The sequence below is a fragment of the Diachasma alloeum genome, unplaced genomic scaffold, assembly GCF_001412515.2.
Source record: "Diachasma alloeum isolate Michigan unplaced genomic scaffold, Dall2.0 Dall_scaffold_00471, whole genome shotgun sequence".
In the NCBI taxonomy this organism is placed as follows: Eukaryota; Metazoa; Arthropoda; class Insecta; order Hymenoptera; family Braconidae; genus Diachasma; species Diachasma alloeum.
This window is the reverse complement of record NW_021680604.1, coordinates 70647-82681: the sequence shown is the minus strand read 5'-3', so window position 1 is coordinate 82681 and position 12035 is coordinate 70647. Positions and strand designations below refer to the sequence as shown.

At 35.9% G+C, this 12035-nt stretch overlaps 1 protein-coding gene across 1 annotated transcript in view; it reads right to left on the bottom strand.

Moving 5' to 3' along the window:
* LOC107042457 (cryptochrome-1) overlaps positions 1–12035 on the bottom strand; it is a gene marked incomplete at its 5' end in the record, with an annotated part of 374360 nt that overhangs the window by 314928 nt on the left and 47397 nt on the right.

Sequence of the window (12035 nt, the reverse complement as noted above, 5' to 3'; positions counted from 1 at the left end):
ATTTTCTCTTTTATTAAGTTTTCACTCCCTTTATCATTATGCTTTTCTTCCTTTGCCTTTTCTTCAATTTTATTTCCTTCCTCATTACTCTTATCAATTTCATCTGTTTTCTCACATGTTTCATTCCGTAAATTTGCTGTGACACTTCTGGTAAGATATCTTCTCACCTTATTCTCACCCCCAGTGACATCAGCAACATTTGCTACTACTCGCCTGTTTATTTGCTTGAAAGAATTCTCACCGATAGAGTTTGACTTTACTATTTCTGAATCGATTATCCAGTAAAGTTTTCTGTAAATTCCCGAGATGAAAAGTTCATTCGACAATGGATCAAATATATCAATTTCCTTGTCATCTAAGTTGATTCCTAATCCCATTTTGGCAAATTTTCTTAATGATAGCAGATTTGTTTAAGAGCTTCTGCAAAAATAACTTTGTCAATTTCTAATAATTTACCACTCGTCAGTTCAATTTCTATTTTTCCTGCTCCCTCCGTTTTTTAAGTCCGCCGACTCATTTTTTTTCGCACACCTAATTACTCCACAATCTAATTCNCCCATTTCGGCAAATTTTCTTAATGATAGCAGATTTGCTTTAAGAGCTTCTGCAAAAATAACTTTGTCAATTTCTAATAATTTACCACTCGTCAGTTCAATTTCTATTTTTCCTGCTCCCTCCGTTTTTTAAGTCCGCCGACTCATTTTTTTTCGCACACCTAATTACTCCACAATCTAATTCATTGAATGCTTTAAATATAATCCTAGAGTTTGTTAAATGCTCGGTCGCGTCTGAATCTGCCAGAAAATCTGTCAGAAACTTATTTCCATTTGTTTGTTGACTATCTGCATAAAATATTTCAGCACTTGATTGATCATTATTTTCTTTTTCCTTACCTTGAGTGGAGTTATTTTTCTCTTTGGGTTCGTCGGATTTGGATTTCTTGTTTGATTGATGAGATGACTTAAACCCGTGTTTGTTCTCGTTTCTTTTATAAGAGAACCGACTCTTATTGAACCTTCCTCTTTTACTTGGACCATATGTTTCACCTCTCATTGGTCTTTTCGTTCCTTTATCGTTACTTCTATATTGATCTCGACAATTATTTCTATAATTAATCTTTGAATTGGAATTGTACCTTGGAGTCTGCTTAGAGTATCCTGAACCACTTGGTGCATAGTCATTGTGAGTTCTGTTTGGGCAATCTCTCGCCTTGTGATTCCCAAACTGGTTGCACTTGTAGCACAAGTATCCTTTCCCTTTACTGGGACAGTATGGTCCCTTGTGTCCATATGCCTGACACGCAAAACACCTTGGCCCCTTGTGCTGTGCAAAATTAGCAGTTTTAATATCAGAATCTGAGAGCTCATTTTTCATTGTAGCTTCTTCTCCTGATATCGCAATTTTCAACTCGCCAAAAGTCAAGCCCACACCTATAGATTTCCTTGTTACTTTTTCAATGATTTTAATGTTGGGAAAAGCTTTTATTACTGCATTGTAGAATGCATCTTTCTTTTCGCTTTCACTTAGAGGAATGGTGTCGAGAGCATTTTTATAAGTTGCTATTTTTTCATCAAATATATCGTTAAACTCGCCAGCTCTCATTTTAGCAGGATTATATCTCATATTATAAAGGTCTTGTCTCACCGAGTCTGAAGTTACATTAAACTCAGCCATTTGCAATTCTTTAAGTTTCTTCAATATTTCTTTTGGATCTTGTAATTTGACAATTTTAGGGTAATAACTTCTGCCCAAATGATTGATCAGAATTTCTCTAACTTTGTGCTTCTGTTCTGCAAGAGTTTCCTCGTCCACAGTAACCAGAATGCTATTGTCAATGATGTGTGAAAGTTTATTTGTTTTAATTTCTGACAAGAAATAATCATAGAAATGTTCATATTTCATTTTGTTGTCCATTTTGTAATCTCTTTTGAAACTCATTCCCTTGTTAAGCAATTCAATTTGTAACTTATTGGTTACCTCGCCAGCTAATTGACTCAAAGGATTTAGGCTGTTTACTTGACTTGACTTTGTCTGATTAATTTCGTTGATCTGTTTATTGACTATTGAATTAATTTGACTTTCTCGATTTATATGCTCATTTGACATCACTCCTCCATCAATTTTTTTCTCTTTGTTTTTTTGTTACCTTGATTGACGATTCGACAGTATTGCGATACTTATCGAAGGTTCTCATTACTTCTCCAATTTTCTCGTTGTGCTTTTTGTCCAGGGCACTCAACAGCTCCAGTACTTTCTTTTTATCTTGTGCTCTCGCCTCAGCATTCAGTCTCACTTGGTTTCTATTCTCTGTTAGACCTTCATACAGTGCTTTTGTTGAAGCTATATTTGAGCTACATAGCTTTTCCACCATGCTCTTCAACTCAGCCAACTGTGTGTCTACAGAGACTGTTTTGACAGTCTTGTTGCCGTTAGGCTCAACTGATTCATCGTCTAGATTAGAATTTACTAATTTCAATTTAATATTTACTTTATTATCTGCTGTAATCTTGGGTTTCAGTTTGATTTGGTCACTTTTGTCAACATTAATATTACCTGTGGTTTTCTCGCCTGTTTTCTCACCTGCGCTTATCTCGCCGCCATTCGTCTCGCCTCCAGTCAATTCGCTTGACCTGGACTCGCCTGTGGCCCTCGCCTCTGTATTTACCAAATCTTCACTCATTTCACTTGACCCATTCTCGATCACAGCTGTTGTTGACACTTGACTCTTCGGACCGTAACCTGGTAGATACATTGGCTTTTGTTCAGCCAACAATGCAGATTCTAACACAGTTAGACATCCCCATTGATCCTCTGAGAAATCTCTCTTATCTAATCTAAAGAGACGGAAAATTTAGGATTATTGTATCTGGTTACATTTTTTATATTCAGGTCCGAAATCCCAAACTCGACTTGCTAAACATAAACAAACCGAATTCAGAATGAATGTGCTCTTCAGAAAATCTAAACATAAGACCTCCTCCAAACACATTCAAGTCTTTTATGATTGCGAGAGATTGATTTAAATTTCTCAAGCAATTTGACGTCTTAATATTGCGCGTTTCTAATGTGTATAGTATGCTCGCCTATTTACACATATGCCTGATGTCTCACCTGTTACATATCCTGTTCCTTCGTCTGGAAGAACATAAACTTTATCATCTATTATTGCCAGGGAAATCACTTCTCCCTCATGGTTTCCTTCGATTAGATGTTGTCTAATTATGAGTCTCCACACTTCATACAGAAGGTCTTTATCAGCTGTAATTATTTATTTATAAATATCTTCGTCTGAAGATAGCAATTTTAAAATTCAATTTCATTGATTCGACGCATCAAATATTTAATTTGTTATTCTCGCCTATTAAATATTTCTAAATTCAATATTCTCACCAATTAAATATTTTGATTTGGATGCATCCTTAATTTGTAAATTTCAATTTTGCACTAGTGTCTATTGATTTTATTTTATTGCTTTACATTTCGCTGGTGGACCCCGCACACACGCGGAACGCGGCCGAGAAAGAGAGAATCGTTGTTTTTCACACCAATTTTTATATTCACACTAATTTTCGTTTTTCTTTCTATTTCTTATTATTCTACGCCTTGCTCGAGCAATGTGTGTGGGACTGCAGTCGTCCCTCTCTCTCAGACGCGCCCCGGTTGCGCGTGTAACCCACCCGTTGCGTATACTTGTTGAAGCCTGTTCAAACGCGTGCTCGCCTTCACTGCCAAGAAACTATTGTCACGGCCTCACTTGGCTTTCTTCTTTTGTTTTTCTTTAAATATGATTTTATTNCGGCGTCACTTGGCTTTCTTCTTTTGTTTTTCTTTAAATATGATTTTATTTATGACAAAAGATATTTTATGCTTTTCAGTGATTTTTTGTGAATTTAATGGGATTTCTTTATTAATTCTTTTTAATTTAAAATTCTGGATTTCAGGTCGAGGTCGTGGACAATTAATTTCCAGCCGCCATTTTGATCCCTTCTATTTTTCGTTCTTACCAATTCACTTCACTTAATTAATGCATTTTTCCGTACTTACTTTTTTTCTGAGTACTTTTCATTTTTTCTTCCCGTCAGTCGCCAACCACCCAGCNCAGTGATTTTTTGTGAATTTAATGGGATTTCTTTATTAATTCTTTTTAATTTAAAATTCTGGATTTCAGGTCGAGGTCGTGGACAATTAATTTCCAGCCGCCATTTTGATCCCTTCTATTTTTCGTTCTTACCAATTCACTTCACTTAATTAATGCATTTTTCCGTACTTACTTTTTTTCTGAGTACTTTTCATTTTTTCTTCCCGTCAGTCGCCAACCACCCAGCTCGCCTCGATTTTTCCTCTTTTTGGATATTGCTTTGTATCACGTGTGATCCACCCGGACACGTGCCCGGCCGCCCGATAGCGTCCTTTTTGGAATTTCCGATTTATCGCTTTCAATCCTTTAATTTATGATAAATTTTAATCACGCACAGTGGAAGTGTGCTCGGCCCATAACCTGAAGGGTTATTTAGGATTGAAATAACGATTAAACACAGTTTTATTATCGTAAAAGTAATTAAGTTTTATTCAGCAACGTAATGCGACAATGGTCGAGGCACAAGTGATGCATAGTACGAGTATATCTACGAGAGGCACAACGGCGCCGTGGCGACACAGTCAGCCACACTGTCGGTAAAAGGAGACTGGCATAGGGTGCCACTTTCAATAGATACAAATGTCTTTTTATTTTTTGTTTTATCACGGAAATTTGATTATTTGTTTCTGCATTTGGAGAGAAGTCGATAAAAAAAAACTCATAAGCCTTATAGGGATCCTCCGTCTCCTCAGTTCGTGTGGTATTCTTGGTTGACCCTGAAGAGTAAGTTTCCTTTGTGAAAAAAATCGTTTTCTCTCAAATATTCATTTTTTCACCACATTCTATAATTTTTTAATGTTGAAAAGGTAGCGAAGCAATCTTGACGAGGACCAAGTGGCTTCTCATCACTTGAAATCCTCTATTAAGACGATTGAAAAAAATTTTTGAGTAATTTTTCTATAATTTTTCATTTTGATAAATGCCCGAGGCAAGCATTGTTTTCATTCAAGAAGGCATGAGGTAATATCCTTGCCGAAAAAAACTGTTTCTTCCAGGTGCAGAGCTTATGACAAAACTGAGGGAATGATACAGCTGTCTATAGACCTTTGGACACTATTAGAATTTTTTTTCCCCTTGAGTTTTCAATAAAACGATTTTTTATTCAATATACAGAGAAGAGCAGTGTTAATTCTTCAATAATCAGTGCCTAAAGCTCTGATGCAGTTGAAGAAGCTGTTACCCATTTGTTTTTCTATCAAGTTTCGCCCTGAAAATTTTTTATCGGTCAGAAGAAGATATTTCTCTTGTGATACTCAGTATTGAAATCTGTGGAACAGCAAAGGGAGCGTTTCAACTATTCGTTGAACTTCAAAAACTGGTTTAAAGCGATAATTTTAAAGCAATAATTTGTATGAAAATAAAATGATAATAATAACTAGAAAAATTATGGTAACTTTTTTACAAATCTAATGTTCAGATAGTGCTGAATGTCATTAAGACCTGAATGTCGTAAAAATATCCAACACGCGACTCTCGAGAAAATGAAACACATATGAGACTTCCTTTCAATCAATTAGTGAAAAAAAGGGAGCAATAAGTTCCTTTGTCAGTAGAATAATAATGGATTTCTGGAATACTTTCCTACCCTGTTGAAAATGATTCCTCAAGTAGTTTTGGAATTTGTAAATTCTTCTTTACTAATTTTTTTTTACCAGTTACATTTTGAAAATTTCATCAATGAGCTCCGAGCAGATAATGCGAGTTTCTTCAAGAACTATTCTGCCCTTCGTGCACTCCTTCTGCCAACTTTTTTTTTCCATTCATACATATAATCGTCTCCAGTAGCTTCCCGAGATCCATATTGTCTGCCAAGGTGCCTCCAGCTAATATGCCTTCTCCATATCATCCAGGCCAAAGTCTGTCGTTGGTAGTCGTGGGACTTTACTTCCAATTCTGCGAACGTCGCTACGCTCATTCTGGCTTCCTCGTTGAGGATTTTGTCCATGTTTTGGTGGTCTTTTGATTTTGGAAAAGGGGGGTGGGGAGGTCATTTCCTGACGCTCCTATTAGTTCTTCTGGTATTTTCTGCTTCTTTCTTGGCTTTTCATTAACTTTGGACGTCGTGAATGATCGCCATTGAGACTTTGGTGATCTGAGTCATCGTTTGAGTCGTAAAAAGTTCCTGGTAAGTCGGAGATCGTTTTTGTGGTTGATTCGCTACTGTCAAAGTCGGGCCTGCCATTTCCTCAAGCTTGTTGGAGCATGCATGGTCAATGAGGGACCTGTAGATGACTTGCAGAAGAATGGAACTCTGGGTGTGGTGATGGATTACAGGAGGAGTTTCCAATAACAGAGAGGCAGGTTTATTGGAGGAAAAGATATCTGGGTATGATTTTCCTCGAATAGTTTTTCATGTAGTTCTTCCAGCTTTCTTTTTATCTGAATAACGCTCTGGAGCAATCTTAGTAGGAATCGCACCATGACAAACGCAGCTCACAAACTCACTGGGATCCAATCGAATCCCCACTCAAATTTCCACTAGGGAAATTCACAATATCTCTAAGCAGAAGTGAGTGGAATTTTTTCCTGATTATTCAATATGAAATAGAAGGAAAATTAGTTCAAGGTCAAGAAATTCGTTTTTGAATTCGGAAGACGATTGAGGAGAAACCGGGAAGCACAATGCCAGGCAGAAACCTTAAAATTTCGAAAAAGGAAATAGAACCAGTGATAATGACGAGGTTCAGCATACTTCATATTCATTTTTCTAATTGACATTCAAAGAACACGTGTTCATCTGTTTATCAAATCATCATCAAACGTCATTTATCGTTGACTGTCACAAAACGTTCACAGTTACCACGACAGAATTAAAAATATAGTTTTGAAGAAGCATCTCTTCCTGCGTAGAAAATATATTAAGAATAGTGTTGGGTAGTGAAAGATTATGGATGTCGGTGTTCGTTGGGATAGAATCCGGGCACAACTGGCATTACCTCTTGGAGTGTATGAGCTACATAGGGTGTTCCATGTAAACTCACCCAGGTCAAAACCCTCACCATCGCCAATCATATTGCCGATTTTTCCTGTGGTTGTATATGGAAAAATATGACTTCTCAAATTTTGTCAGATTTTTTGAGGCATCCTGTGGACAGCCATGTTTTTTTACAAGTTTTATCTTCAAATGTCTGTAACTTCCGTAAAAATCAACCGATTTGAGTTTTTTTTTTACAAAATATGCGTCTCCGAACACACTTTACATATAAAAATATGCCTATTTTTTAAAATTCGTTCTCCCATCGATTTCCTCAGAGAAACTTCAAAAAACTTCAAAAAAAGAGTCCTTTTCAAAGTTGGACCGTTTTTATATTTTTCAAAAAATTTCAGTGAATATATTGGAGCAAAGCAGAATTTTTCACCAAAGGCCAAAGTGGGCTTCCCATTTCGGGGCCGTCATTTCCAATTTGAAGGTATGAATCCGGGATGAAAAATTTCAAAAATTCCAAAATTATTTTCGCATTTGAACGCGGAAGCATTATTTGAATTTACCGCGTGAAGAATCACTGCATTATATTCGAATCTGGAACAATTTGATGATTTTTTGAAAATTATAAAAAGGGTCCGACTTTAAAAACGACTCGTTTTTTAAAGTTTTTTGAGGTTTTTCTGAGGAAATCGATGGAAGACCTAATTTTGAAAAATTGGGATATTTTTATATGGAAAGTGTGTTCGAAAACGCACATTTTGTAAAAAAAAAACTCAAATCGATGGATTTTTACGGAAGTTACAGGCATTTGAAGATAAAACTTGCAAAAAAAAATGGCTGCCCACAGGATGCCTCAACAAATCTGAAAAAACTTGAGAAGTCATATTTTTCCATATATAACCACAGGAAAAATCGGCAACATGATTGGCGATGGTGAGGGGTTTGACCTGGGTGAGTTCACATGGAATACTCCACATGGAGATGTTATATGTACTGCATGCAACAGAAGAGAGATTAGGACTATCACAACTCAGGGACTACGGCGGAACAATGCGAGCAGAAGACATCGAAATGCTGTGTTGAATCCTGGAAGAGAAGAAAATGCTGTCCCGAACAGGTGGGAACACATCCAAAATGGACTTCAGTTACAGAATGACCTTTTCACGTACGCTGACAACATCGTCACCTGTCATTGCTGCAACTGTAGAATAAATTCAGCGACTTTAGGTCATGTAAGAGAGCACATTAGTACGAGGAAACATCGAGAAGCAGAAGAACTGTGCAGAACGACTCCAAAACCATCTGCTGAAGTTTGCGATCAGTTTGATTGAAATAATATTTGACTCAAATCTATGGCTTATTTCATTGAAATCTGTAGCTGATTTGCGTCAAGTCTGTGACCGGTCTGATTCAAGTTCACAGCCGGTTTGACTAAAATTTGCGGTTGATTTGACTGAATGAATCAATTAATCTTGGCTCCATGAAGGTGTTTCCCTTGTTTTTCTCCCTTGAATAGATTATTGATGAGCCGGGCGAACGTCTAAAAAAAAGGAAGGCTTGCCAGGTCTAAAAGTGACTGATTGAAAATTGAAGATACTTTCTCTCCACCTCACCACTGATACATCACGTGAATTCTACGCAAAAGACCAACTTCGTCATTTCTGTTTTTTTATTTCTCGAGCGGATAACAGGAATATAAGAATGGTTGAATGATTTTCTCGCAATCATGAAAGTGAATGGGAAGATTTTCTCCTCTTTCTCATGATTTGAATACAACAAATTCTCACTGCTCTTCGTCCATATCATGTTTCGGATGTTTAGGCTGGAAGGATATTAGAAGGGTATTTTCTGGTGAGGATCAGCACTCCTAGAACCATCTGACAAACTCGCAGGCACATCCTCATACTTTGACGAAATGATTCGATAGACACTCTCATGTTTTCCTCCCCCCCATTTCTAAATACTTAATGCTATTCAGACTTACATGGATAAAGGCTTTTCTAGATTGTCACCACTCTTTTTCAATTTATTCCTTCTCAGTCTCCACTCCTCAAGTGTAGCCATTCCATAAAATTCTTGAATCTCGTATTCACACATGGTAATAATAATAATAATAATAATAATAATAATAATAATAATAATAATAATAATAATAATAATAATAATAATAATAATAATAATAATAATAATAATAATAATAATAATAATAATAATAATAATAATAATAATAATAATAATAATAATAATAATAATAATAATAATAATAATAATAATAATAATAATAATAATAATAATAATAATAATAATAATAATAATAATAATAATAATAATAATAATAATAATAATAATAATAATAATAATAATAATAATAATAATAATAATAATAATAATAATAATAATAATAATAATAATAATAATAATAATAATAATAATAATAATAATAATAATAATAATAATAATAATAATAATAATAATAATAATAATAATAATAATAATAATAATAATAATAATAATAATAATAATAATAATAATAATAATAATAATAATAATAATAATAATAATAATAATAATAATAATAATAATAATAATAATAATAATAATAATAATAATAATCATGATCCAACTAAAAGTCAAATTGAACAGAAATTCGTGTATATAAGTCGAAATTAAATCAGAGTAGAAAAATATATCCCACAAAAAGCAATGAGCAATATCAATACATTAAACATCCGGGACATAGCTAATTGACTATCATTTCATCAATTCTATGAGGCTTTTCAAAATCTTTCACTGACAATAGTCAACACAATTAGTTCATGGATTTCCTAATTTCTTTTCCGTTGTAGCTGACGTTGTTGGAAGACCGTTAACTGAACTTCCAAAACCATTAGTCTGTCCAACAACCATCGCAGGCGCACTTCTAGAACGACTGCCTGTCTGGCAGGATCATCGGCCTCATTGATAGAACGCATCATCTCATTAATTTCATGCAGGGTTCGCTGGATATCTGGGGAATCAATGTTGTATCTCATATTAGACGCTTCAGTAAAATTCTATCAGGAGAACCAGTGTCTCAGAGGGACTACAAAAATACTAGTTTTCAAGAATCACTTTTTTCCCCCCGGAGAATGATGATATTTCGGTTAATCGTCTAACCTTTTCTGCATTCCTGATAATTCTCCTCCTTATTCTCATCATCTTCACCATCAGTTTCTGCTTCGTAGATATTGAATTCCCACTGATCTTTCTCGCTGTGTCTGTGCAAAACTCCCATCCTTCAACCTCAAAATATGCTTAAATCTCACTCAAATACTTGTATGGAGCCCGGTGATGTAGCCTGTTCAATCAGTGCAACTTAAAACAATTTATGGTTTTCGAAACCAGCTTTCGATATAGAAAAAATGGAGCCTCCTGGCCTCTTTCTTCTGCACACTCGACGTGGATGAGCGAGTTGTTATGTAAATATTTCGGGATCATATCATTTAGGAAGGCAAGTTGGAAGGACCTTTTTTGAAGCTGACGAAATTTCCAACCAAAATTGTTTATCAAATTTTCTCTTGAAGTGATCATTATCCGTGCAGTTTACGGTCCACAGTTGTCGAGAAGACCGGCATCAGAAGTTTTAACATGAAGTACAATGATTTCAAAGAGGGAGATGCTAAAATTACTCGATAATCCATAGCATTCCCAGAGAATGAATTCCACATTTTTCCTCTCTGTGGGACACTGAATTGGTTCCCTTCCTCCCACTCTTGATAATAAAAGAATCTTCCGTCAGTGTCGAAGTAATGTAGCATCAGTTTCTCTCAAGTCTTTCGGAAATTATGAAGAGGAAAATAGAGATGAAAAAAATTGATAATGCTGCTATAATTTTTTATGAACGGAAATGAGTAGTGAAAACTCGTAGTTTAAATTGAAGTTTTCCATTAATTCTAGAGAAATGTGTTTTTTCTTCAATTGTTTGCGATAAAAAACTATTCAATGAGAAAAAAATCGAGTAGATTTTGAAGTCTGAGTGACTCGCGTCGATAGTCGGAATCTTCCTCCCCCGGACAAAATTTCCCTGACAAAATGCCCCTTTTTTTTCAATTTTCCGGACGAAATCTCCCGGACAAAACCTCTCAAATAAAATTACCTTAGGGACGGAAATCCTCTAATTGGAATTTTTTTTCTTATTTTTCAGTTGAAAATTGATGTTTTTTTTGTTTTTCGAAAAAAAAAATGATTCTTCAAATGAAAAAAATTAATAATAGTACATTAGAGTACTAGGACCTTAATTTCGTTTTCGACGAATGTGGAGTTTACAGGACGAGCCGAAGGCGAGTTCTGTACTCACATTTGTTCCAGGAATCAATAGCATCAATAGCATCAGGGGGTACCGGAGGGATCTCACAAAAATATCAAGAGCCTTGAAAGTCGGATTGGAATAGATCAACGGCTGCCGGAGGGGTGCCACAAAAATGTACAGAGCCCTGAGAGATGCTCACATTATTCACTGTGAAAATAGTGGAAATTATTTATTCGTCACTCGATACATTTTTTTGTGATTTTTTCAATCTTCCATGAACCTTGTAACGAGATTTTCTCGTTACGGGTTGAAATCCCCTTAAAAAGAAAAGTGAACTCTCAAAATTGTTGAAGAGAGATAAGTAGTGACACCTAGAAGCGGCTGAAGAAAGCCGGGACTAGGTGCGATAAACCACAAACCAATGAAAGACCTAAGGCATAGCGGTTATGGGTGAAACCGCGACCCCTGGAGGTGTGGAGGGCGTTACTTAGACTCTCGCCGTATTAGAATTCGCCCAGCATGTGCTAGGGGAAATGGGGCCGACGTACAGGCCGTCCAACTGGGCGATTCTATCGGCTATGTCGGAGTAGGCTAGGGACCAACGGCCAGGTGAAAGGACTGGTACCTCCGTGATCCCGTCGGATTGATTGCTGGGGATAGGGTAATGACCTATCGTCGCCGAC